A 26287-nucleotide genomic window follows, 5' to 3' on the forward strand; every position below is an offset into this window, starting at 1 on the left:
TATTTTTATTAATACCTTCAAAAAGGATACAGTAGAGCTGGAAAAGATTCAGAAAAGGGAAACCCAAATGATCAAGAGGATGGAGCAACTCTCCTGTGAGGAAAAGTTATGGCATTTGGGGCTTTTTAGTTTAAAGAAAAGGCAAATAAGAGGTGACATGATAGAAAATGCATGGCATGCAGAAAGTGGATAGAGAAAAGCTTTTCTCCCTGTCATAACACTAGAATTCCTGGGCATCCAATGAGGCTGAATGTTGGAAGATTCAGGGCAGACAAAACAAAGCACTTCTTCACACAGTGCAGAGTTAAACTATGGAATTCGCCCCCACAAGAGGCAATTATGGCCACCAATTTGGCTTTAAAATAGGATTAGACAAATTCATAATTGATAAGGCTACCAATGGCTACTAGCCATGATTGTTATGCTTTGCTTCCAAATGCCAGTTGCTGGAAACCACAGGAGGGGAGGGTATGCTTTGCACTCGGGTCCTGCTTGCAGGTTTCCCATGGGAAACTGGTTGGCAACTGGTTGTGAGAACAGGATGCTGGACTATATGGGCCACTGTCCTGATTCGGCAGGCTCTTCCTATGTTCTTATGCCATGTGCTGTTGAAAAAGAAACTGGCATCCAAGCCAGCTAGGAGTGTTGTAGATGTTGTAGAGTGAAGATCCCCTGAATGCATATAGCATTTGGAACCTGGATTGTGTGCACAATTCTGTCCCTAACGTAGAGATCTGAGTGCAGCAGCAATGGAACATACTCCTTTTGCCTGCACATCATGTAAACACTAGCAAGATGCTCACCAAATGATAGGAATATATATTGACATGTGTGCTAGAAGTGGGTAGGTCTTTGCACATTTTTTTTTGCCTATGATTCTAGAGAATGTGACTCTGCCACCTCTGAGTATATACTCAGTTGTCTGTCCTTGCGACAGAGACCGGATGAGGCAATGTTTTGAAATCTGCTGTGTGACCCAGCTTGCCGTTTAGCATTCAAAAGTTTCAAACATGCCAATCAGGAAAAGGGCAGAGGGAGATGACTGGTGTACTCTGGCTGCTACTGTCAAAATAGCCCTTCAATTTACATTCAGAGAGTCTTTTCCTTACTGTTGCTGCCCCCAGGCAGATGAAACATTTGTGAGGCTCTTTCCCAAGTGAAAGCTCACTGCAGGTTCCCCAAACACAGTGTCCGTCCTTCCCTTTCAGGTGGGGGAAGGTGCCTCTTTTACCTGCATTGTTGAGGGAGGTGGATGGAGTCTCATGCCTGCAGAATCTGGAACATGATTATAAAGCTACAGGAATCACTGTGCAGTAAGTACAAACATCAGGATTCATCATATCTCTCTGCAGTGTAACATTTCCTTTCAGATGCGTGCAAAACGTGTGGAAGGGACACATATTAAGTAAAACACTGGTGCAGTTAGAAACATTGTGCCTGTTTGAAGGGTTATGAAGTCTCAAAACATCACTATGACACCTGACTCTACTGGCACTTTACCTGAGAATCTCCTGCCCTATATTTGCATCCTATCCATTTCAATCAATCAATCTTTATTGATACGGTCATAGACCAAAAGACATTTATAAATAAAACTACATACGTTTATAATAAAAGGTTACAAAGTTGCAGTCATGTTAAAACAGTAAAACAATAAAACAACAAGGAAAACAGTTACAGTTGGGTGGCGGAAGCTTCTGAAAGGATAGATGCCTTCCGAATTGATTGAGCCGCAAAAATAAATTTAGCAACTGACAAGATAGTATCCTTATTAGCTGCTGACAAAAGATGTAAAAGTAAACAGTTAAGCGGTTTGTAGGCGTATTTATTTATGATGGGGGTTATGAATTTGGTGCGAATATCGTCATATAGGGTGCACTCAAAGATGACATGAGAGAGAGTTTCTATGGCGCTGACACCACAAAGGCATAATCGGTTTGCATACGGGATACATTTAAATCTCCCTTCAAGTAAGGCAGAGATATCCATTTCAAAGACACTATATTTTCCTCCAAAGCATCTGCTACAGAAAATTGACTGGATAAGAACAGAAGAGCCCTGTTGGATCAGAACAAAGACCCATCCTGGCCTAGCATGCTGTTCTCACAGTGGCCAACCAGATGCCTGTGGCAAAGGCTACTAATCTTTTTTGGGGGCCCAGGGACACATGCGCAAATGAAAGAAATAGCTGTGGGCACAGCAGAGTAACCTGTTTTGTTGGCTACAATGAATGCTTCTTTCAAGCCTAATTTCAGTGGTGGAAGGGGACCCATATGGGCACTAGGGAAGGCCTCTGTGGGTGCATGTGTGCTCAGAGGTGCCACATTGGTGACCCCTGGCCTACGGAATCCCATAAGCAAAATTTCAGTACAACAGTGCTCTTCCCAGCACTGTGGTACTCAGCAACTGGTATTCAGAGGCACACGGCTTGTGAGAGTGGCGAGAACATAGCGCTCATGGCTAGCAACCATTGATAGCCTTATCCTCCATGACTGTCTAATTCTCTTTCAAAGTCATCCAGGTTAGTGGCCATTGCTACATCTTGTGGGAGCAGATTCCACAATGTAACTGTGCAGTGTGTGAAGAATCACTTTACTTTATCTGTCCTGCAACTTCCAAGTCAGTTTTATTGGATGGCCACGGGTCCTATTATTATGCGACTGGTATTGGCTATGAGGAAAAAAACTGTAATAGTACAAACCCATCCTGAAGGAACCAAGGCCTCTAAAATTGTGTCCTTCCTGCATTCCATCTTCCTGCTATGGACAATACTGTACTGTGTATGCCATTGTCATGACTCACAAGTCATAATAATAACACCTTACAAAATCATGTTAGAACAATATGACAGGAACATCATGACAAGTTCATATTTGTTTCACAAAAAAGTGCCTGCAGCCAAGAACCTTAAGTACACTCTATAACTATTATTTTTAATACCCACAACTTTTTAAGTTAACACATATAATTTACTAGGAACGTTATCACTCTAGCTGACTGATGGTACAAAAGTATAATGATACACCATGCAATGCAACTAATACCTAGTTTGAACAGGTTTGGGGAAATGTTTAGAATTTGTCTCCACTGCCATTTACTATGCTACTATGAACAAAAGATTGCTTTTGGTGTGAAAGTCATGCTTCATAAGTTCATCTAATTTTTATTCTTAATTTTGTGGACAAATCTGGTATATACCACCTTTCCACCAATAGAAGAAAACAATGAAATGTACTAATATTAGATTCCATGTAACCCTGATTTTAAAAATCTAACACTTAGTAGCAGGGTAGAGCTAAATGTTATACTTGACATGGGTCTACAGCTGATAACAGCAGTCCTGTTTTGAGTTCTTCCCTGCAAAGCAGGGATAAGAGAATCTGTACTCCTCCAGATGTTATTGGATTCCACCACCCATCATCCCTGACCACTGACCATGCTGACTAGAGTCCAACAACAAGCACTCTTACTTATGTTGTGGCATTGCCATGTTAGGTCATCCCTGACAGAAACAACTGATGTAGTTTGGCAGCAGGGGAATGCTGTTGCAGTCAGATCCTGATTGTGGACTTCCCATAGGTGCCTGGTTGGCCACTGTGAGAACAGGAGGCTGGACTAGATGGGCCACTGGCCTGACCAGCAGGCTATTCTTATGTTCTCGGAGTACCTTTAATCCTGTAAGCAGAAGCTGGATGTGGCTGCACATACCAGAAAAGGGTGATCAATCATTGTATTGAAACGACTTTGTCTCTCCTTAGAGCAGGCTTGCACAACCTGTGATCTGTCAAGTTGAAGGCAGCCTACCAGGGATTTCATGAACCTCCAGACTTTGTTGCCTGCCTGAACTACAAACATTGGAGGACTTCTAAAGCACCTTGAAGGCCACAGTACATGACTAGGTGTACTAGGTAGGCCACAAGTTGTGCAAACCGGGCTGAGAAACTGGCTAGAAACTGCAAAGAGAGCTGCTGTGTGTTCTGTTTTGACTTTTGAGAATGTCAGGAATACCAGAAATACTGGGAACCTTTGCCAATTAACATGACAGTTGGGTTTTCTCCTCATTATTTTCAGGAAATTGGGTACAAACAATGGACACGACATGTATGAACAATACACATAGGACATTGTGTCTCAACAAGCGCAAAACAAGTGACCATGTAGTAACCAACATGTGCCAACATACTCAGCCTGACTGTGTTAGTGGAGTCATGCAAACTGCTTTATTGTGGGTTGGGGCCAATGGTTTTACAATCATATAAAAGCCAACTTTGGGAACTAATAACTGCATTTGAGGTATTTTTTAAAGTTTCCATTTAAATAAAAGCTGTAAGGGCCCAAATCTGTCATCAGCTGTATACAGTATATGGGAATGTGTCCATATATGGCACACTACCATTTACCCCAAGATTGCTTGCAGCCCACATTATTTCCAGAAGTGGCATTAACTACCATATCCTATAGTGTGGCAGTTGAAGGCATTTGGCTCATACGATGAAAAGTGAAGGGCAGGAAATAAAGGAGGGAAAACAGAGAGAGAGAGAGAGTTGAAAGAAGAGAACATTAAAACAAAAATAAAAAAGAATGTAAACAGATTATAGATATAGAGTACTTGGGATTTTCTAATGGCTGGAATAATAGATGACAGATAAAAATGATAAGGCATGTCAGAAAGAACAAAGTCTCTGTGTATGCATCATTCAGAAGAAGGGATTAGAGTCAAAAGGTTAAGTGTGGGTAGCAATGAATATGAATAATGAGGACTAGAATAACTAAAAGGCAAGTGTTGTTCATAAATCAATTCTAGTGCAGTTTAGGCTTTGCAAAACATCTGCTGTGGCCTATAAAACAAGGAGAAACCTATGACTAGACATCACTACATCCATGTAAAATTATGTCTCTACTAAATAATTGGAGTTAAGAAGAGTCCTGCTGGATCAGACTAAAGGCCTATCTAGCCCAGCATCCTGTTCTCCTTCTTCAACTGGCAATCCCATAAGCAGGACATGAGGCCCAAAGTCCTCTCCTGATGTTGTTCTCCTGCAACTGCCCTTCAGAGGAATGCAGTCCATTCCAGAAGATTATGAATACAGTTTATGTATGCACCGAAGGGGAGGCACATGGTTCATCCTTCCCATAAACATCTATATATTTATATTGATTAAGCCAGTCCAATCCTTAATCATGCTAAACCAGAGTATTTGAAATTACCAGTTGATACACCAGTGCTAAAAACCTTTGCTCCAATCCAGTTCTCCCTTATGGGAATGGAAATGCTTAGATACACAACAGTTCTCTCTCAAATGCATGGGCTCCTCATTCACTTCAGTGAAAGGTATTCAGCATTCACAAAGAGTGCCAATGGGAAAGTACTTACATGCCATTGAACTACAGGGAAAGCTGACATGTGCTGAAGTTCCACCTGTGTTTGACTTTGAAAGTTCTCTCTCCATACAAAATCCCCCACACCAGAACTGGCCGTGCGCTCAGCTCTTTATCTAGATGGTTGCCCTTGTCAACCAGCTGCTGGCCTTGGGCAGCCTGGCTACAGCTTTCACACTGTTTAACCCTTTTGCTTCAGGTTTTGCTTTTCTTCTCTTGTTTCTCTTTCTGTGAGAAACACATAAGTCACAGTAGCCCAACAGCCCCCACCTGTTACTCACAGAAATCCCTTTTTATGTTATATTACAATTACAGTACAATATACATTTCAGTTTGCAATTTTACAATTTGTTTTTCAGTTGTTTTATACAGTTCCTTTTTCATGTTTTCTTTACATATATATTTTCTGTTGGTTTTATTTTGTAACAATTTTCTCAGACTCATTTACATTACATTCTTCAACACAACTTTTCCACATTAAATTCATTGTTTCAGCATCTATAGGCCCTTCTTTTTCCCATTCTGTGGCACAATCCTTTACCTCATTGCCATTGTATTGCATTACACCAAATGTAAACCTTTGTGGCGGTTGTCCCTTATTTACTCTTTCAGAGCGTCTCAACCTTTCAGATTCAGTCTCTTTGTTTTCACTCTCGTCTTTTATTGTTCCTGCACTTGTGCCAGCACTTGTTCCTGGCACTTCTGTATCCTGTATTACCTTGTCCTCACTTCTAATTCTCTTAATGTTACGCTTGCCACCCCAAATTAAATCTGTTAAAGCATCTCTTAAAGGCATTTGCGGTGGTGCATCTACTGTGATGTGTTTGTGTGCGTCTTCCAGATCAACAGTTTGACTGTGTTTCCATGGTTGATCTACTACTTTGATACTGCGACTGAGCACTACTTGTTGCAACTCAGGAACCCAGACTCTATAGTATGCATTTTGATACCCTAATACACGGCCTTCCTGAGCTCTTGGAGCTATTTTCCCACGTCTTTTCTGTTTAGGGACATGAACCCAACATTTTGCACCAAAACGTTCAATGTCTGTTATTCTGGGTTTTCTCCCTGTCAGCTTTTCGTAAGGAGACACTCCTATCATTCTATGCACTAGGCGATCCTGTATGTACACAGCATAAAGTATACATTCACCCCAATATGTGTTGTTTAATTCAGCGTCTTCCAACATGGCTCTCATGGATTCTTGCAAAGACCTGTTTTTTCTCTCTGCTGTCCCGTTAGAAAACGGAGAGAAGGGGGCCGTGAAATTCTGGGCTATTCCCTTCTTTTCAAGATACTCTTTTAATGCATGGCTTGTGAATTCGCCTCCCTGGTCAGATCTAATATTTCTAATAGTGACCCCATGTTGAGTCTCTATTCTCTGTATGAACATACGCAATTTGTCCTCTGCTTCACTTTTTCTGTTTAACAAGTACACGTGACTAAATCTAGTGAAATCATCCACCAATACCATGAAGAATTTAGCTCCTCCTTTAGAACATTGCATAGGTCCTGACAAATCAATATGAATAAGCTGATATGGTTCAGTGGTTGTGCTTACTGCTTTCTTATTTATGGGTGCCACTGTCATTTTGGCTTTGTAGCATGCATCACAATCAGATATATGATCACAACCTTTTAATGTTAAGTCTCTACTATGCACTGGAGTGTTTTTAATCTTTTCAAAATTGGCATGACCTAGTTTTCTATGCCATTCATGGATGCAGTTTTCATGTACCTGCTTATTTACTCTTAACCAAGCACACGTCGGATCAGTGTGCTCACTTTGTATCATAAACACTGAATCCTGTAAAACCCCTTGCATGCATATTTCATTTCCTTTCTGCACTATACATTTACCTTTGTCAAACAGCACTTTATAACCTATGTCAGTTAATTTCTTCACTGAAAGCACGTTATATTGTAATTTCGGCACTAAGAGAACGTCTGTAAGAATAGTCTTAAGTGTACTCAACCTTAATGTTCCTCGGGCAATTACGTCACGCGTCGATCCATCAGCTAAACAAATAGATTCCTGAACTGGCTTTGATGTGTGAAACAGACTCGCTTCGGTAATCAGGCAATTTGACGCTCCACTGTCCAAGAGCCATTTAGAGTTAATTGTTTTACTCTTCTCCTTAGTTACAAAGTTTACGCTTGGATTCTTCCACCCATAGTCCCTGTTTCTTCTTTTGACTATACAGTTTCTCTGGATATGACCTTGAGATCCACAAAAATAGCACGTTTTTAGTCCAAATCTGTCTTTTGAATAATTCTGTTTTGATGTTACAGTGTCTTTAGACTCAGTCCTTTTACTTTCCTGTCTTCTATTCCATTCCTGCTGCAACTTTTGTTCAACAAAGTCCATGGTTAATGTTCCATCAGGTAAAGTTTCCATAGCTGTTACAATATTATCCCATTTCTCATCAAATGAAGATAAAATGATATAAACCTTTTGAAGGTCGCTATGATCCACCCCTCGGTCCTGTAATTCGGCAAACAAATGAAATTCAGCAAGATGCTCACTCATAGTTCCTTCTTCTGTGAAACGCATTTGATATAATTTCCTCGCTAAACACAGCCGGCTCCCTGCTGTTTGCTGCACATGAGCTGCCTTCAACGTTTCCCACATGTGATGTGCAGTCGGCTCATTTCTTACGTGTAGCAGTTGTGAATCAGACAGCCCTAATGTTATGAACGCTTTCGCTTTCTCATCTCTTTTCATCCACGCTGCTGCCGGAGCTGCCGGTGGGGCACTTTCCACAACATCGAATAAATCCTCTTTGACTAGAACTGCCTTCATTCGCCACTTCCAGCTGGCATAATTAACCGCACTCAATCGTTCCAGCGGCATCCCGGTTGACAGGTTTATTGCCATGTTGCAATCACTCTTCTCTTACTTTGCTTTTCTCTTGCTGCTTCTTTTCTCTGCAGCTACGGATCGGACCAGCACCAGAACCTCTTTATGGACCGAATTCTGGGCCCATAACCCTCTGATGGCATGCGTGTAGTGTGTGAGTGTGATCCATAAATCGGTACCAATGCAGATCGGTTAGAAATGATCCAGACCAGGCAAAGTATTCCTTAAGAGTCTTTACTGACATTAAGATTCATTGAAACACAGTTCTCTCTCCATACAAAATCCCCCACACCAGAACTGGCCGTGCGCTCAGCTCTTTATCTAGATGGTTGCCCTTGTCAACCAGCTGCTGGCCTTGGGCAGCCTGGCAACAGCTTTCACATTGTTTAACCCTTTTGCTGCAGGTTTTGCTTTTCCTCTCTCTTTTTTTTTTTTAATTTATTGGTCGCCTATCTGTCCAGGTTAGTGGACACTCTAGGCGACTTACAATAACAAAAAGCTATACATGAAATACATATACAAAAACAAACCACAGTCCTAAACAATTTAAAACCAAATTCCAATTAAAACTTCATAAAATTAATCCTCCTCAATCCCACAAAAAAAAAAAAAGCAGCACACAAGAAACAAACAAAAAACAAACAAACACCCAGGCCACCCCAGCCAGCCGGCTTATGTATCCCTCCAAAGAGGGACAGGTGGTAGCAATCAGTCCCAGCTGGCTGGGTACCTGGGGCTTGGTCCTGCAGGATGCAGGTCTGCCAGGCAGAAGTCCCACAGGAAAGGGTGGTGGAGGTAGTGATCCCACAGCAGCAGCAGCAGCAGCAGACTCTCCTTCCCTGGGTGGCGATGTTCTCTTCCTGCAGGCCCTGGGTCTCCCAGGCCACCCCAGCCAGCCGGCTTATGTATCCCTCCAAAGAGGGACAGGTGGTAGCAATCAGTCCCAGCTGGCTGGGTACCTGGGGCTTGGTCCTGCAGGATGCAGGTCTGCCAGGCAGAAGTCCCACAGGGAAGGGTGGTGGAGGTGGTGATCCCGCAGCAGCAGCAGCAGCAGCAGCAGCAGCAGCAGCAGCAGCAGCAGCAGCAGCAGCAGCAGCAGCAGCAGCAGCAGCAGCAGCAGCAGCAGCAGACTCTCCTTCCCTGGGCGGCGATGTTCTCTTCCTGCAGGCCCTGGGTCTCCCAGGCCACCCCAGCCAGCCGGCTTATGTATCCCTCCAAAGAGGGACAGGTGGTAGCAATCAGTCCCAGCTGGCTGGGTACCTGGGGCCTGGTCCTGCAGGATGCAGGTCTGCCAGGCAGAAGTCCCACAGGGAAGGGTGGTGGAGGTAGTGATCCCACAGCAGCAGCAGCAGCAGCAGACTCTCCTTCCCTGGGTGGCCATGTTCTCTTCCTGCAGGCCCTGGGTCTCTTGTTTCTCTTTCTGTGAGAAACACATAAGTCACAGTAGCCCAACACAGCCTGCTCAACATAGGTGTTAAATTGTATTCTAAATACCTGTTAACTAAGGTCGAGGAGTGGGAAGCTACAAATAATGTTATTTCCCCAGAACAAGCTGGTTTTCGTAAAGGCCAAAGCACCATGGACCATTGTTTAATTTTATACTATCTTGCAAGGAAAAGCATGCATGGCCCTACGAAACATTTATATGCCGCCTTTGTGGATTTAGCAGCGGCTTTTGACTCTATAGATAGAGTAAGACTGTGGAACAAACTAGCCAATACCAACATAGATAAGCGTCTTCTCTTCCTCATCAGAGAGCTATACTCTGACAATAGTGCCAGAGTTAGGGTGGGTGCTACAGGCACGCTTACAGACCCCATTTCTATCCAAAGGGGAGTTAAGCAGGGATGTTTACTAGCCCCAATTCTCTTTAACTTTTATCTTAATGGAATAATTACAGATCTGATGGGCCCAGAATTTTTTCCTCCCGCCCTTGGTAATAGGAAAGTGTTGATATTATTGTACGCTGATGACATGATCCTATTGTCCATAACACATGTGGGTTTAAGGAGACTGCTTAATAAATGTAGCACATATTGTGCTAAAGAAAACCTCCGGATTAATTATTCCAAAACCAAAGTTATGGTTTTTGGTAAGAGGCACCGAAACTATACTTGGTCGTTAGACAGACATCCAATCGAGCACTGTCGCGCTTTTAAGTACTTAGGAATATTTTTCCAGGATAACCTCTCCTGGAAAAAACACATAAACTACACTAAATCTGTAGCTCTAAGATCTTGTGGTGCTATACTGAGCTTCCATAGGACTGCTGGAGGTAATCTTGTCCTCCCCGCTCTAAATTTTTTTGTAAATAAAGTCCTTCTTCAGATTCTAAATGGAGCTCCTATTTGGGGTTGGGAAAGGTCCACCCTGTCCAACATCGAGGCAATCCAAAATAGTTTCCTAAGAAAACTTTTGCGCTTACTCCCGGGCACACCAGCAGCATTCCTTCGAGCTAGGCCTCCCCCTAATTAGTGCTCATGCCCACTATGCTCTGTTTAACTTCTGGGAATCTTTAAAAAATGCCCCCACCAAACTATCAAAATTATGCTACGATCTGGCCATTAGAGACAGTTCCTGGAGCTCTAGAATATCCAGCCTATATCACTCGTACCATATAACACCATCGCTAAATGTCCCGAACCGACCCAAGTTGAAAGAGGCAATTTTCCAACATTGTTATTGGATCGATCGATTGGCAATTAGCAACTCCAAATTCTCAACCTGGTTCTGGGTAATTAAGACGGATCACCAGAGAGCAACATACTTGACTTTTTACCAAACCTTAGACAAGGATTTACCACATTAAGATTCCAAACAATGCCGTCTATGGTCTTGTCAGGTCGCTATACCCAAGTCCCATGGGCTCAAAGCCTATGTATCTGTGGTATGGAAGTTGTTGAAGATTTACTCCACTATTTGCTGGAATGTCCATTATACTCCCACCCTAGATCTAAATTTCTCGATGGCCTGTTGATCCCCCAGGGACCTTTGCAAGAAATTATTGTCCGTCTCTTATCGGGCCAGGACCCTTCAGTCACGCATAGGGTAGCCCTCTTTGCGCTGGCTGCACAAAAGCTTAGGGCGAAGTATGCCACAGACTTACCATTTGAACCCTAGGAGGCAATACTAAGATTTTTCTACCATTTTATGTCATGTTTTAATATAGTATGCCTATGACTTTGTTTTAACGACCGCAGTTGTTTTTCTATTAGTATATACTGTAAATTGTAAAGGCCTATGGCTTGGCAATAAAGTTTATGACTGACTATATATCCCTGCACAGAAATACAGGAAGATGACCTTGGTAGTTCCACCGAGAGTATCTGGATTAAAATTAATGGGGCAAGTAAGAAAAGGAATGTGGTGCTTGGAGTCTATTACTGACCACCCAATCAAGGAGAAAAGGGGGGAAACAACAAAAGAAGCCAATGTGGCTTCACAAAAAGCTTAGAGATGACCTGAAAACAAAAAAGGACACATACAGAAAGTGTAAAGAAGGCCAGGTCACAAAGGAAGAGTACAGGCAGGTATCATGGAATTGCATGGATGGGGTCAGGAAGGCTAAAGCTCAGAATGAGCTGAGGTTAGCGAGGGATGCTAAAAGCAACAAAAAAGCTTTCTTCAGGTACGTCCATAGTAAAAGACAGAGAAAAGAAACGGTGGCACAGCTACTCAATGAGGATGGCAAAATGATAACAGATGACATAGAAAAGGCAGAAGTGCTCAATTCCTACTTTGGCTCAGTCTTCTCTCAGAAAAGGATCTGTGACCCTCCCAGGGAATATGAAGTAGAAGGGGCAGGATTGCAGCTTGAGATTGATAGACAAATGGTCAAGGAATGCCTAATCACTTTGAACAAGTTCAAATCTTCAGGGCCTGATGAACTGCATCCTAGAGTATTGAAGGAACTGGCTGAAGAACTCTCAGAACTACTGTCTATTATCTTTGCGAAATCATGGAGGACTGCTGAAGTGCCGGATGATTGGAGGAGAGCTAATGTTGTCCCTATCTTCAAAAAAAGGAAAAAGGAGGAACCGGGGAACTACAGACCAGTCAGCCTAACATCAATCCCTGGAAAAATTCTGGAGCAGATTATAAAGCAGTCAATCTGTAATCACCTTGAAAACAATGCAGTGATTACTAGGAGCCAACATGGATTTATGAAGAACAAATCCTGCCAAACTAATCTTATCTCAATTTTTGACCTGGTAACCTCCCTTGTAGACTGTGGGAATGCTGTGGACATAATATGTCTCGACTTCAGTAAAGCTTTTGACAAAGTGCCTCATGATATTCTGATTAGCAAGCTAGCTAAATGTGGGCTGGATGGAACAACTATCAGGTGGATCCACAGTTGGCTCCAGAATCGTACTCAGAGTGCTTATCAATGGTTCCTTCCCAAACTGGGCAGAAGTAACAAGTGGGGTACCACAGGGCTCGGTCTTCAATATTTTTATTAACGACTTGGATGAGGAGATACAGAGCATGCTTATCAAATTTGCAGATGATACAAAATTGGGGGGCGTAGCTAATACCGTGGAAGATAGAAACAAACTTCAAAGGAACCTTGATAGGCTGGAGCATTGGGCTGAAAACAACAGAATGAAATTCAACAGGGATAAATGCAAAGTTCTACACTTAGGAAAAAGAAACCAAATGCGCAGTTATAAGATGGGCGATAGTTGGCTCAGCAATACGACATGTGAGAAGGATCTTGGAATTGTTCTTGATCACAAGCTGAATATGAGCCAACAGTGTGATGTGGCTGCAAAAAAGACAAATGCTATATTAGGCTGCATTAACAGAAGTATCATTTCCAAATCGCGTGAAGTATTCGTTCCCCTCTATTCAGCACTGATTAGGCCTCATCTTGAATGCTGCATCCAGTTCTGGTCTCCGCACTTCAAGAAGGATGCAGTCAAACTAGAACAGATTCAGAGGAGGGCAGCAAGGATGATCAGGGGACTGGAAACAAAGCCCTATGAGGAGAGACTGAAAGAACTGGGCATGTTTAGCCTGGAGAAGAGAAGACTGAGGGGAGAGATGATAGCACTCTTCAAGTACATGAAAGGTTGTCACATAGAGGAGGGCTGGAATCTCTTCTCGATAGTCCCAGAGTGCAGGACACGGAATAATGGGCTCAAGTTGCAGGAAGCCAGATTTTGACTGGACATGAGGAAAAATTTCCTAACTGTTAGAGCCATACGACAATGGAACCAATTACCTAGAGAGGTAGTGGGCTCTCCGACACTGGAGGCATTCAAGAGGCAGATGGACAGCCATCTGTTGGGAATGCTTTGATTTGGATTCCTGCATTGCGCAGGGGGTTGGACTTGATGGCCTTATAAACCCCTTCCAACTCTACTATTCTATGATTCTAAGCCCTTTTAAAGCCACCCAAATTGGTAGCCATTGCTCCATTGTGCACCTTTTTGCGCTTGAATACACTGAATCTCATTTAACGTTCACCCATTTTAGGAGAGATTCTTTTGGAGCTCCTCACTATCTCTTTTTATGACCCTGAATATTTAGGGTCACCAGCAAACCTGGCCACCACACTTCTCACCCCTAAAGTTAATTAGTCATTATTTGCGCTTGCAGAAACCTTCTTGGTCCCGCTGGTTGTTCTTTTATATGCTTGGTAATCTTTAACAATGCTTTCCACCAGATTTCATGGAACAAAGCTTAACCTATCTATCCTATAATTTCCTAGATCCCCCTGACCCCCCTTTTAAAAAAATGTTGTTACATTGGACACTTCCCAGTCCTCAAGTATGGAGTCTGAATTTTGGGACAAGTTACATTTTTGTGTTAGAAGATCAGCAATTTCACATTTATGTTCCTTAAGAACTCTCAGGACTAGGGTTGCCAGGTTCATGGCCTGATCCTGATCCTGTAACTTTAGGAGAAGAGAAAGTCAGCCAACGGCAGGCGGTCTTGCAACACTATAATGAGAAAAACCACAGGGTGGAATTCTCCCTTCCCCCTGCACAACTTTTAAAGATACAGAAGACCTCTTAGTTGCCATTCTGTTTTTAGAATGCTTTTCTTTTTGCTCCTGTTAATTTGTTTTGTTGTTTGCCACCAGGGCCGGCGCCAGACGGTGGCCAGGTTGGGCCCTGGCTGAGGGCCCCTGGGTCTCAGAGTGGGTGGGTAGGGTTCCCAGGCAGCCACCTACTGCCGTGCAGGCCCACGACGGCCTCCTGCAACATTCTCCGCCTATCTATCCCTTGACGTAAATGCTGGTCACCAGGGCATGCGCCAGGCATGCCAGCACCTATTGCGCTGTGGGCCCAAGCCTGCCATCAACCAAGATGGTGGCTGAGGTTTCCCTAAGGGCCAGATGCCTCTGCCACCAACTTGGCTGATGGCAGGGATGCAATGCGGATCGTGGAAGGGAACGCTACCTACCCACCCTAAGGAGGGCCCTTCAGGGAGAGGTAGGTGGGGCATGCGTGCATGCGTGCATGCATGTGCTGGGGACAAGGGCAGACTGATCCCCAAGGGCTCTGGCATGCCTGACGCCAGCCCTGTTTGCCACCCTGGGCTCCTTTGGGAGGAAGGGCAGTATATACATTTAATAAATCAAATAAATAAATCCATGCTTTTTTTCACCTGCTCACCCACAGGTGTGCCAAGGCAGCTGTTGTTATTTCCATGCTTCCCCACAAAGAGCTCCTCACAACCCCTTTTTATGACCCTTTTTATGTTTGAAAGAGTTTGGGCTCCAAAACCCAGGGAGTGCTCCCCTCTCTGACAAGAGGTGGATTAGAAAGCAACTTTTCACCCAGCCAGTGCCTCAGGGTGCTCACCAGGATAAAATATTGTTTTTCTTTCCCCCTGCCTGCACAATCTGCAACAGAGGAAGCTGACTCAAGCTTGGCAAACCTCATCCCACTTACCTACCAGTAGGTTGAATAGGCAATGCTGCAGTTCCCTGAGGGAAAAAAAACAACTTGCCAAAACTGGTGTACCCCATCATCCCTTAGAGATATTGGAAATATCCAGTGCTTCTGCTGGTGCATTTAAACCATGCTGGCCTCACTGCCATCTCATCCCTCCCTCTGCCCATCCAGGTATGCAGCAGCAGCATAGCCATAGGGAGGTCAAGTGCAGCCCCACTGTGCCATCCACTACTGCTTCTGCCTGCCTTTCCTTTCAAGGTACACAAATCTCTTTACATAGATACTAGGGATGACAGTTTCGGTTCTCTCTGTTTCTAATTTTTCCAATCTTAAATTCAGTTCTCCACAGGCAATTTGCGACTTCTTAAATAAAAAAACCTCATGAAAATTCTCCAGCACTTTAGTGCAAATTTCTCTTAATAAACACATTTTTGTAGGCAGTTTAGCCACATACATATTTTTGGAAGCCATTTCTCATCATATAATACATTTTGGTATGTTATTTTCACTCATACTCATATATTCATTTTATTCATACATTCATTTTATATGCACACTTCCCCCTGATATACACATTTTTGTAAACATTGGTTGGTTGGCGAACTGTACCACAAAATTCAAATAGGTGTGAATTTTAAAGGATGGCACTGTTTGGGTTCTGATATTATTTTGGAAAGTGTGAATTTGATAGGTTTGGCTTCAAATGTGAACTGATTTGAAATTCTCACCCATCCCTAATAGATACTACATACACTAAGAGAGAGAGAGAGAGAAAGAGAGAGAGAGAGAGATTTGCTTGCTCTTTCCTCTATGGCAGTTCTCATTGCCAAAAAGAGAGGAGCTGCAGATCATTTAGAAAAGTGGTCCCCTCTGTTTGGCGAGGAGGAATTGCTACGGTGAACATGACAAGTGACCTTCTGGCTATACTATGCAAGTCTTGCCCAAATGAGCAGCTCCCCATTTGGAACAAAGTCGTAATTTATAATAGAAATGTTTAATACTATGGAAATCAAAAATACAACATTTGGGCAAAAGTACTTAAGGGGTTTGCACAGGTCATTTTTCTATATGACTTGGAGCATTCCTTGATAAATTGAAACATTTGGTTAAGCTGCTGCTAGCTGGCGGCATTTCAGGATGTTACAGTGATAGTTGGGCAGGCACCTGTTCATGTTATTAAGACTCAGCATTATTCTTAGAATACCCCATTGGCCTGAGCTCTCCATCAAGGCTGTAAGTACTGTAGCCATTACAGGGTCAGCAGGTTACTATGCAATAATGCAGAGATTAGAACCATAAGGGTCCCAGCAGCATATTATGTTGCTTTTACATCCAATCAGAAACTGAAATTAAGATGCAATAAATCCATCAACTGTGTTTGCCATTTTTCAGCCATCAACAAGCAGTACGAGAGGAAAGAGTTTGTCAGGCACTGTTCCTTGTACTGCCAGAGTCTGCACTGAATCAACATTTTTCCTCCCATGTTACCCATTCACTCATGAGTGAATCATGTTTATTTTAATGGGGCTCAGACAGGAGCCAGTGTGCTTGGCTGTCTGGGTTGGTTTCAAGGCTTAGGACACGTCTGCACTGCAGTTAGTTTTACCTCAAAATGGGCATATGATTGGTTTGCCATCCTTACATTGCACTTGTGCCTGCTTACCTGCAATTTCACTGCTTCTTTCTCTGATGTGAATTTTCTTTGGTGTTGGCATACAATGAAATGTGTGGGCCTTCCCTATGGCTGACATGCTTGTGTCACATCAATTACTTGACAAGAAATAAGGACCAACTCTATTCCAATTTACAAGCATTTCCCTGTCTGGTCACCTGGAGACATTCTTGCTTGCCATAGGTGACTAACAGCCCAGTCATAAACATTGTATTAACTGATTTTATTTACTTAGTAATATTTGTATAATGCTAATTTAAAAGAGGCTACAGTGGTGGCTGGTGCCCATTGGGGCTGGTGGGGCAGAAGAAACGGAGCCCAACAGTAGGCAGAATCTGAGCCAATGACAGGCAGAGCCAACTCATTCTAGTTTAATCCCCATCCGCCTCCCTGTTGAGTTCTACAAGGGCAATACTGAGACTAAGGAGGAGGAAGCTGACAGACAGGGCCACTCCCTGGGCTGGATGTAAATAAGAAAGCAGGTCGGTGGGGGCTGGCAGGGAGCAGTCCGAGGTTGGTGGTGTGACACCCCATTTGCACTAATGGAGCAGCCTCTACTGCTAGTTGACAAAACAAACATTTACAAATATAAAACAAACATATCAAAATAATTTAAAACAGAGAAACCAAATCACAGACAACAGGGAAGACATGTACATGTGTACTCAGAAGTAAGTCCCAGGGGCATCACTATGCAGGTGTGGGGGGTGCCGACTGCACCCGGGTGACACCGAGAGGGGCGTGACACCCAGAGCCGCCCCTAGCTCTCCTTTTGCTGGTGGTGCCCACCACCAAGGCTTGTTTTAAAGGACAGCCAGGTTGGGCACTGGCCTGAGGGCCCCGGAGCTACAGGAGCCCCTGAGGGGCCCTCTGCTCCCCTTCTGTGATCCGCACACACCTCCGCACCCCCACACAGCCCGCCTACCTGTCTACAGTAGTCTTTACCATTGCCCTTAATTAAGATGGCGGCCGCAGTTTCCCTAAGGTACTGAAGCTGCTGCCGCCATCTTAGTTGATGGCAGAGATGTGCGTGTGTAGCACGCACATGTGCCATCAACAAAGATGGCGGCGGAGGCTTCATTCCCATTAGGGAAACTGCGTCCGCCATCTTAATTAAGGGCAATGGTAAAGACTACTGTAGAGAGGTAGGGGGGCCATGCGGGGGGTGGGGGGGCCAGGGCAAACTGATGCCCAAAGGCCCCCGCATGCCTGGAGCCGGCCCTGGGTGACACCATGAGTTATCGCACCGGGTGACACCAACCCTAGTGATGCCACTGGTAAGTCCCATTGAGTTCAGTGGGGCTTCCTCTCAGGAAAGCAGTGATAGGATTGCAAGAATATGGACAACCTGCAATACAGAAACAGTTCAGCTACATGAAAAGGAAGGTTTTTTGAAAAAAAATCAACTATTATTTATGAGTTGTTATGATGACATATTTGTATATAAGCTCTTCTTAGGTATTTGGAGGCGTATACCATGTATACAAGCTTTTAAGCAAATAACTAGCTACTCTCAACACCCTCCATCTTAAATGTGTGCATCAGCAGAGTGTTACTGGGAATCTGACATAATATCCATTGTCCATCTGGTGCTTACAAAAGAACCATGCTTGCTTGACTAAAGCTGCATTGATACAGCGTTGTAGCCACCATCTATGTCATATCCTCCTCTGTACCTAATTTTTGCCACAGGAAGTATGACAATCTTATTCTTTTTTCAAATGCTTTAATTATCCTTTTGCATATTTTCCCCATAGAGTGAGTGTTCAAAGATGAGGTGAGGTATACCCTGTGGAATGTGTTTGTATATAGATTCTAATTAATATATTTACAAGGAGTGGGGGAATGCCAACAGAGCAAAAGAAGGAAGGACACAATTGTGGTTCATTAGAAAGAAATGGATAACAGTCTTGGAATACAACAGGCTACAATTAGGCAAATTATTTTGCATCAGTAGACAGATAAAGCAGGGTGGGCAAATGGCCCACTATCTATGTTCTTATCGGCCTGAGAATCTGGCGTGGTAGCCCTTGTCACACTTGCCCTTGGACAGTATGCTTAGGCCTGAGCCTCCTGCCTAACTATGTTTGGGCACATGGTTAGTTTATGGCAGGTGCTGGCTCCTGCTGTTGCCCTACATTTGCAGGTCCATCACCCCACTCTATTACTCTGTTTCCAGGTGCATAGCCAGCCCTGGGAAGGTCTGCTGTCCCCATGCACATTGCATTAAGACAGGAGCCTTACATCAATATCAATGAGCCTTGATTTCTTCCCACACCCTCACTATTCCACCTGCTCTAAAGTTGTGATGAAGATTGAATGCCGCTAACAAGGCCTGCCTTGTTTCATCTTAAAGGTGATATCCCAAGGAAAGGGGGGAGGGAATCCATGCTCATCCCTGGCCCAAACATTCCTTCCTGAATTTATCAACAGAGCAACTAGCTGGGATAACCCTGACACTGAGGGAGGGCAGGTGGATTGCACTACCTGGTCGGTGTGAATGAGACTGAGCTATGTGGGGTAAGACCTTACATAGGCCTGCATCCTGCATCTCAAGATTTGCCTCCTCTCACAATGGCTGGGAGCTCTTGAGTTAGCATGACATCTCCCACAACTGACTGCAGGTGCTGCCGCACCACAACAGTGACTCATCTCCTCCTGCCCTGCAACTCCCAATTCCATCCACAAAGACACCACAGTGGACCGGGGGAGGGGGAGCTTCTCTTTGCCCACAGGTGATTATCAAGAGGTCCCATTTACAGATAATCTCTTCTAATGTAATTGAGTAGAATATGGTGAAGCAAAGAAATCTTCAAGGACCTATACAAACAATAATGGGAAAAGTAGCACCTACCCTTTATTAATTCCCAGAATTTGCCAGTGTAGATACTGCAGGCCAAATATGCACCAACAGCTGATTTAAATGGTTGTCATACTTGTGGTGCCTCCAAGATCATAGTAACATAAGAAGTTGCCTTGTACTGAACCAGACCATTGGCCCATCCAGCTCAGTATTGTCTATACCTTGTTCTACAACCATGGGTCTCCCATGTTGTTGGACTACAACTCCCATCAGCCTTGGTCATTGGCTAAGCTGGTTGGGGCTGATGTGAGTTGTAGACCCAAGGTTGAAGAACAGTGGTTTATACTGATTGGCAGAGTGGGTTTCAGGCAGGATTCTCTCCCAGTCCTACTAGGAGATGCCAAGAATTGAACCTGGGACTTTCTGCATGCAAGGCAGTTGCTCCACCACTGAGCTATGGCCCTTCCCCTAGTTGGAGGTCAACCAAAAAATTGCCATAGGCAGAATCTGTCGGTTTTGTACATCAATACACTGATTTATTTCTCATTTATTTTTTCATTTTAAAAAATCCAGTGTCAACACCCAAAGGTTTAAAATACTGAAGACCAATACAAGCAATACAAATGATCAATAAAAAAAGCAAACAGCAGCAAGACAATCTCAAAGTCTTCTTGAAAGCCCATGGTCTTTGAAAGTTGGGCAAGTTGAGAACTCTAAAAGTGTCAAATACACACCGAAGCCTGATAGGGCCAAACAAAGCCTCAAGCTGTGATCCTTCACATAGTTGCAAGGGATACATCACAATTATCTCAATGGAACAAGCTTTTAAGCAAATAACTAGCTACTTTCAACACCCCTCATCTTAAATGTGTGCATCAGCAGTGTCACTGAGAATCTGGCATAATATTCATTGTCCATCTGATGCTTACAAAAGAACTGTGCTTGCTTGATTAAAGCTGCATTGATACAGCATTGTAGCCACCATCTATGTTATATCCTCCTCTGTACCTAATTTTTGCCACTGGAAGTATGACAATCTTATTCTTTCTTCAAATGCTTTAATTATCCTTTTGCATATTTTTCCCATAGAGTGAGTGTTCAAAGATGAGGCGAGGTCTGGAAGTATTAGGAGAAGCAGCTTTACAGAAAAATGTGGACTTAGCAGACCAGAGAAGGTAGCAGCAGTCTGAGCAGTTCCTGACTCCATCTTGCTAGTATACTTGTGTTCAATTAGTTAGGCACATTTACTCCTCTACTGATTGTTTAGCAAACTGTGATTAGGATGCCAGTTCGGCAAGCAAATGAGTGATATATGTGTATTCTGGACCACCAAGGAAACCTATTGTATACCTGAAAGTATATATCAGATCTCAGATGGTCAACCGGCCAAAGTTGTCTCAGATCTTTTGCTGCACTTCCATTGGTCCCACTACCTAAGCTCAGTAGTAGTTAAATCAGCAATACAATGCATACATTTCAATTCCTATTTTGCTTTATTGTTATTGAGAGCGCATCTTCTTTATATTTCTCCTCCTTTTCCCCCAGAGAAACAAATGCAGTCAGAATAGAGCAATTACGAGGCTGTTGGCTCAAAACAGATGTCTAAGTTGTTAGTCTTTTGCCTGAGTAATAGCTATAAACAAGCCCCAAAGGTGGTCACCAGAAGCATATGGGAGATTGCATCAGTTGAGTGGTGCCAACATTCCTGGGATGTAGGCCAGCCCTAGAATTTCTCAGCTCTGGCCTATTGACAAATCCACACAAATAGAGATTATTCACTAATAGGCAAAAAACCTTGTGGTTTAAGAAAGTACCTATAACCTACAGACATTTCTGTCAAACTTTAAAAAGCAGGGAAATTGGGCAGCTATAGTGAATGCACCAGGGGAGCAGGAGACCTAACCTCCTCTCTGAGATATTGTACTGCCCAACAAATTTCTCAAAATGCAAACACCATTTGGGTTGGTCTTTCACATTCCAATCCATTTCCTGTGTAGCTTGGAAGAATTTGGTAATGTGCCTCTGAGCATATGGTGAGTAGTAGCAACACCTGTCATCTCCAAAGATGGAGAATTTGGGGTTCTTCTTACTTTGCTTCTTTTCTGTGTTACAGGCAGGCCCCGCTTTACAGCGCTTCGCCTTTCAGCGTTCCACTAATGTGGTGGCTTTCAAGTAGGGAAACTCCCCGCTTTAAGGCGCTTGTTCCGCTTTTACGGCAGTTTTTGCTCATTATGCACCATTTTCGTGTCATTTCCGCGCAATGCGATTATTATCTTCAATGGGTTCCGCTTTTCGGCAGTTTCCGCTTTTTGGCGGCAGTCCGGAACGGAACCGGCTGTATAAGCGTGGCCCGCCTGTACTACTGTTTCTACAGAGAATCTAACCTAGAAAATTATATTTCTCTCATTATTCATCCTAGAAATCTATGTCAAATATATTTTTTAGTAATTTCAAAGCCTTTTTATTGGTCAGTGTCATATGATGGTGAAGACAGCTTTTTGTGTTTCAAATTGGAGGTTATGTTCTATTTCTATTTTGGGTACATTAACAGTTGAATTTGAAGCTGCAGTTTGATGTAAAATCAGACTGATTACAATATGTTGCTACTTAACCAATGACTCTAGCTGTTGGAAAAAACAAACTTGGCTTGCCCAAGATGAATGTTTTCATCCTGCTATGCTTAAACTACTCCAAGTAAGGAAAGGTGGGCATGGTCAATTAAAAACATAGAATTTTGCTAGAAAATATTTCACCTCCCATTGTTTTGTCTTGTGCAAACTGAGACACTCCTCATGTCCATTGGAAACTATTCTGCAGAACAGTCAGTGCCATTATTCCACAATTGTTTTTAGAGCTTATTTTTAGTGTTGCAAAGTGTTGCTGTATTTCACATATTCACAGAAACAGAAGCAAAAGAAGATGATGTACTATAGGAAATTTCATTAAAATTGCAAAGTAAATGAAACATATTTAAAGTGACTATCTGAACTATGTCAACTGTTTTAATATTGTTGCTTCCTCCCTGCTAAAACAAAATCAGCACGGCACATGACTTGTTTCTGTTATTTGGGCTGATTGCAGATGCCACCACTCACCATATGCTCAGAGGCATGTTACCAAATTCTTCCAAGCTACACAGGAAGTGGATTGGACTGTGAGAAACTAACCCAAATGGTCTTTGCATTTTGACAAATTTGTAGGGCAGTACAATATCTCAGAGAGGAGGCCAGGTCTCCTGCTCCCCTGGTGCATTCACTATAGCTGCCCAATTTCCCTGCTTTTAAAAGTTTGATAGAAATATCTGTTGGCTATAGGTACATTCTTAAACCGCAAGGTTTTGTTTTGCCTATTATTGAATTTCTCTGCTTTTTAATCCGGGAGGTAAGAAATGGGATCCTGTGCAAGTTTGCTGAGAATGGATTGATTATTTGCATGCTTATTGAGTTTAGTGAAATTTATTCCCTTGCAATATATGCTTAGGATAGGTGACACTGACGACAGGGGATGGGGAGGGGAGGAGGGGAGGGGAGCAGGCAGGAGAGGGTGGAGGAGGGCAGGTTTGATCATTGGCATGAGTTCAGTGGGATTTACTCCGATGCAATCATGCTTAGGATAGGTAAAACTGACCATGGGGAGGGAGGCCTGGAGTGGGCAGGGGAGGAGGAAGTAGGAAGAGAGGAAGAAAGGAGGAGGAAGGGAGAGGAGAGGGGAAGGAGGGGAAAAGCAGGTCTGATCATTTGCATGCTTATTGAGTTCAGTGGGATTTACTCCAGTTCAAACATTGCTTTTTAGGGTTTCCCCCACCTTTTTATTCTATAGCAGGCACATGTAGCCTCCCACCCAAATTTAAACCAAAACTGTCCCTGGCCACATCCACACCAGGCCTTTATTTCACTTTAGACAGTCATGGCTTCTCCCAAAGAATCCTGGGAAGTGTAGTTAGTGAAGTATGCTGAGAGTTGCTACGAGATGCCCTGTTCCCTGCACAGAGCTTCAATCTGAGTGGGTGACTGTTAATCCACTCTGGCCACTGGAGCTCTGTCAGGGGAATAGGAGTCTCCTCTCAGCACCCTTCACAATCTACACTTCCCAGGATCCTTTGGGGGAAGCCATGACTGTCTAAAGTGAAATAAAGGTCTGTCGTGGGTGTGGCCCCCTGATTAGGCAAGCCCAGCAGCTATGAGTCTGGCTTTTAGAACACTGACAGTTGGTTCTTACTGAGCATGCCTGGCCTTGTCATTGAGTTCAATGCTTAATTTCTTAAATTAATTAAAAATCAGCCAGGCATTTTTTTTATCTTTTAAACTGCAGAAGATGGAGGTCAGAGTATGGAGCAATGTCAGCAATGGGATTACAGGTACTCTGTGAACATGGCTGATTTTTAATTAATTTCAATAAATTATGAGAACTCACAGAAAAAAAGTCCAAAAGAGCCCTGGTGTTTCTCTCTCTCTTTTTACACTTTGAACTCTCAGTTCTTTCTGACTGTTTTGTGTATCACCATGAAAATTGAGAGGGTTGTTAAGCAAGCATTTCTGAGTTCAGGACTATAAGTTTTGTAAGGTTTTGTTTTGAAATGAGCTCATGGGAAGCATCAAAATGGCATGGTGGTATTTTCAATTTAACATTGTGGAATGCAAAAAGTCCATGCTGACTATAGTATACAGCCACTCTCACAGCTGTATAATTAGCAGATATTCATGAAACCATCTAATGTTACTTCTCCACTCTTCAACCTCTTCCAATCGCACTGTCAGAAAATTTCATTTCAAACTGATAATTCCTCAAAACAAAACTTTCCAAAGCTTCAATAAGGTTGTTTGTGGCTTTCTGAAAGAATACAGTATAATTTTTCCAAGGCATCATCCCCCTTCCAGACGAATATTATGAACGTGGTGTGCTGTTCTTCTTTTCTTCCAACATGCTTGCCATACTGTTTTATTTTTATTTCTTGTAAAGGATGGGTGTGGGTGTACAAAGAAAGGAAACATCCCGTCGCATGTAAAAAGATTTGCCTGTGGGAAGCGCTAGGCAAAATGGGCCCTTCCACTTTAATATCAAGTTACTTTTTAATTAGATGCTAGAGTAAAAAAAGAAAGGACAATGGATTTAGGCTTAATAAACAGCAGGCTACTTAAGTATCCCAATTACAGGCTACAGAGTATCAAATAATTTATGTGCTGATAATCTCCTGGTAATCCTCAGTGTGTTGCCAGAGTGTAACCAGTGTGATTACTCTCCTGCTTCTTACGTGGATTTGCTCTCCTACTATTGCTGCGTTTTTCTCTGTTGTCCCTTCCCTCCTCATTTCCCCTCACCACCACCCCCAGTTTATGTTTGGCACAGCTCATTTAAAAAGCCACAGTTACCTTGCAGCCAAACCACTGGACCAAGTTTAGCTAAGATGAATAAGCAACAGTTCATCTGCAACAGAGCCTTTGGTGGAAGTGTGGCCAATTAGTCACACGTTTGGTGTTCTAATTAGGCAGCAGCTTGGCCTTTCGGAAAATGTGGTGTTGATTTAGGTACTTCCTCAAACAATGCTAAATTGTGTTATGTGAAATTCAATTAGTTCTCCCCCCCCTTCCTTAAATGTTTCCACATCTGTTATACTTTAAACATAAAGTGATGAGGAGAGAAAGAGAAGTGAAAAGCCAGAGTCTCCATTGGTGAAATATGTTAGGCCTCTGGGACTAGCCCTTTCTCCAGTTTTTGACCCTGAACAGTGATATACAGGAAGGAACAAAGTTGGAGAGCTATCATGGTGAAACCCTTGAAAGTAAATCATTATACAATAAATACTGCAACTGTAAGAAAACGTAATCTCTTATGATAGCCGTAAAAGTGAAGTGCTTGGAAAATGGATGGTATGAGAAAAGTATCATTAAGAAGCAAGGGATTATCTATTTAGCCTTAAGTGATAGACTATATATATATTAACTTTTTTTTAATTAATTTTTAAAAGTGCATTTGTTTCACAATAAAAAACAAGTATAATAAGGCCTTATGTCTAATGTGTAATAATTTTAATTTTGCTGTGTTTGTAAGATGTCCCATTAAAGATGGACATCTTGATAGGGAATTTGGAAATAATCATCCCCTGCCGTCCAGAAGAAGTTGCATATATTATTTTGCACTAAACCATTTTGGCATTTGATCTAATCAACAGAAGAGCTTACCCCTCCTTGAAGGATTTTCTAGTTATAGTAAAGCTTCTTATTTCCACAGTGTTGCTCTTTCTTCTTCCCAGTACCAAGAAAAAAGCATGTATGTGGCGACTTAAATGCTCCCAGGCACATACTCTGTAGTCGTCTCAATAACAGCCTCTCTTACATAGTGACTCTGGTGAAACCTGCTGCTGTCCAAAGGTGACATTGTACATGCATTCAATCCTTGTTACTGTTATCACCTTTTCACTGGCCAACTTTTCAGACCTTATCTGTTTAGCTGGCAGGCCATGCTTCAGGTTTGTCAGAGGCCGGATATACCCTGTGTGGCTTTTTGATGATATATCTTGATAAGATTTGTAGAACATTAGAGATGGAGTTGTCAGCACCATTTTATGGCAGCTCCGTACACGCCAGAAAATGAAAATATTTTCAGAAGTGATAGCATTATTTTGACTGGTGACAGAGACTTTTAGGACAATAAATCTATAAGGGCTG

At 42.9% G+C, this 26287-nt stretch overlaps 1 long non-coding RNA gene across 1 annotated transcript in view; it reads right to left on the reverse strand.

Annotated features, from left to right (window-relative positions):
• Positions 1 to 25962, reverse strand: part of LOC133384346 (uncharacterized) — a 37687-nt gene extending 11725 nt beyond the window's left edge. The window contains exon 1 of the long non-coding RNA XR_009762523.1: positions 25802 to 25962. This is a non-coding gene — a long non-coding RNA (uncharacterized LOC133384346). The remainder of the gene's footprint in view (positions 1 to 25801) is intronic.
• Between the last annotated feature and the right edge of the window lie 325 nt (positions 25963 to 26287).

Source organism: Rhineura floridana, chromosome 4 (assembly GCF_030035675.1).
Source record: "Rhineura floridana isolate rRhiFlo1 chromosome 4, rRhiFlo1.hap2, whole genome shotgun sequence".
Taxonomy (NCBI): domain Eukaryota; kingdom Metazoa; phylum Chordata; class Lepidosauria; order Squamata; family Rhineuridae; genus Rhineura; species Rhineura floridana.